General features: G+C 43.6%; 1 protein-coding gene across 14 annotated transcripts in view; it reads right to left on the reverse strand.

Moving 5' to 3' along the window:
- Nucleotides 1-2,786, reverse strand: part of EPB41L2 (erythrocyte membrane protein band 4.1 like 2) — a 219,020-nt gene that overhangs the window by 215,326 nt on the left and 908 nt on the right. The window lies entirely within an intron of this gene.

Below are 2,786 nucleotides of genomic sequence, written 5' to 3' on the forward strand. Positions count from 1 at the left end.
CCAAAGGATGCTCTGTCTGGAATCTGTGCGGGATTCATATACAAATCTTCTATTAACTCAGGCCTTCCAAAGAGTCTGGAAATGTTTGTGTGTTGGGGGAAAAGGACAAGGTCTGAAAGTGGATTTGCGGACTCCTGAAGGGCCAGCCCTGAAATTCCAAGATTCTATAAAAGGGCAGTAAATTAGGGTTTGGCTAGTATTTGCTAGACTACTGATGCCAGCATAAACATTGACTTACAGCTTTTAAATCTGTAAGGGTACCCAGTGGTTAGGTACAGTAATTCTGAATCTGAAAAAACAAACAAGGCCACTGGAAATGTTTCTAAATAAAGGTGGGGCAGGGGACTTAGGCACATTTCCTTTGTTTTCTCCAAGTAAAAATACAGATTTTACAAATGTAAATTTGACTCTCGGCAATATCGATCCCTAAAAATTACTATATTGCCTTATAAAAATATTAGCAAGGCATACTTTTCTAAAAAGTCCACACACAGCTTTCAAAAACACTACTCTGGTTCAAAAAAACAAAGAAAAAGGCCCATACTTTCCTGTGGAAACAGAAACAAAGTCAAATCTTTAAAAATATTTAGCATTCTACTTTATAAAATATAAACCTCACATTCCGAAATAAAATGGCAAAGATAAAAACCCTTGTAGTTCTCTGGCCACGGTAACTTGAGAGTGGTGATTCAGAGCTAAACCTGATGTTAAACATAACTATACAATATTACTAATTACAGAGTAATTCTACCAATAAATATTTTGGTTGAGGACTGCTTTGTCATCTTTGCAAGTATTTTTAGTTGAAAGCAAAGGGTTGGGTAGTACACATGGACATCCTTATGATTTTTAAAAGTCTATTTTTAAAATCTGGTGATGGGCTAGGTCTCCCAAACTCGATCCTTTAGAACTGGTGATTTGGAATGGGTAGACCACAGGAACGTTATGTTAAGAAGCAAAGGACTCAGCAAGCTCACCAACTCCGATCAGAGCAAAGCTAAACTGGAATCCGCTGGGGGCTCACAAATCTAATGCGCAGAGTCACTAACACCTGCATATACACTAACTGTAGTAAAAGCTTCTTCTCCAGATACAGTGAGAGCCATCTGAATTTTCTTGGTTTACATTTGCACAGTTATTTTTTTGGTGGGCCTCTCTTCGGATGCATCCCCTAAACCGGCAAATTTGCTTCTTTCTACCTGGAATTGAATTTCTGACTTTAATGTACATACCCAGTTGTATACATACCCAATGTGATACTACACACCCAGCTGACAATAGCAGTTTAAATTTTTTACGCAAGTTAGTAATAATTTCACTTAAATTCTAACTTTAATTGTCACTTTTAATCCTTTTAAGCAATCCCCATCCTGTTTCGATACCAAGATTTTGAAGCTGGAGGCTCAACTCACCCACCTATTTTCCCTGGGAGGTCTTTGCACACATTGCTCTACTTGGGACTGGAGGTAAAAGATTAAGACCTGTTATGACTATGTCTTTCTTAAAGAAGGGGGTTTCAGAAGCAAAGAAACTGTCCCCTCCCATTACTCTAAATGAGCAGCCTCTTGTTCTCAGCGCCCTTGTGCACACAAGACCACTACTGACTTCAGTGGGAATCCTGCCCAAGAAGTGAGGAAGACAGGATAGGATTAAATGAGCCCTAAATCCCCACCATTGTGCCAAGTCATTACCACTTGTACAGTTCTCCCATAACCTCTAAAGAGTAGATATCTGAGGTTTGAGGGTGGTTCTCAAATTGAATTACTGAACTGATCACTCGAGCTCTGCCGGGTGACACAGCCTAGCTCTTTAACAACTCGGTCAGCCTGATGCACGTAGTCAGTGGCCCTTATCATAATCCAAGATTGCGTTGCAATGCAGCCCCATCAGAGGCTCCAACAGCAACCCAGTGATTTCTCGCAGCATTAAGTGCTATTCGTTTACCCAGTAAAACCTATTCGAAACCTGAGAATCCCGCATCTCAGCTTCTGCGCGCCAGAAAATTGACTCGGTTTCCCTCAAGTGCTAAACCCAAGGCGAAATGTGATAGAGCGCAGGCTAAGATGCTAATGTTACTGTTAGGGGATACAGACATTATGCACTCCGGGATGAGAGTAGAAAAAAGGTGGCGGGGAGGGGGTGGTATAAAGAGGGAACTGAAGAACATGGAAGAATAAAGGGAAAACTGTAAGAATTGTTTTTTTTTTTTAAGCTTAAATAGGAGTAACAAGAACCAGACTCCTGGCACGATTACACCCCAAAGACACCATTTCGGAGGTAAGAAGTTCAAGAAACTGAGGGAAAGATGTGATTCAAAAAAATATATCCTCTGCTCCTCGAGGATTCCATCTACCCTCCCTCTTAAAAACAGGAGCAGCGGTTGTGATGACGAGGAATTCAATTTAAGGGATCCTAGGGTCCCCCAAGAGACCACTCCTAAAAATAATAGACTGTAGGCGAGAGCACTTCTAATCTCTCCCAAAAACCTTGACCTCGGGGGAGGTGAGCGATCCTGAGAAGTGTAGACCGACACGGTCCCCCTTCCCTCCCCCGCGCAGACAAGCCAGCTGCTGGGGGCAGTGCCTCGTTCGGTTCGGTTCTTCTCGTCTTTCCCTCAGCAGCTCACCTAAAACTGCTCCCAGCCCTCTACCCCGAGCTCTGGCGGAGGCGAACAAGCTATCCGTGCAGAGACCGTCTGCGTGCGGGAATTGTAAGGACCGGAGCGCGAGCGTGCGCCCCTCTGCGCAGCGGCCCGAGCAGTCGGCGTCCCGCGGGACCGCAACGCG

The sequence above is a fragment of the Suricata suricatta genome, chromosome 7 (genome assembly GCF_006229205.1).
Source record: "Suricata suricatta isolate VVHF042 chromosome 7, meerkat_22Aug2017_6uvM2_HiC, whole genome shotgun sequence".
Taxonomy (NCBI): Eukaryota; Metazoa; Chordata; class Mammalia; order Carnivora; family Herpestidae; genus Suricata; species Suricata suricatta.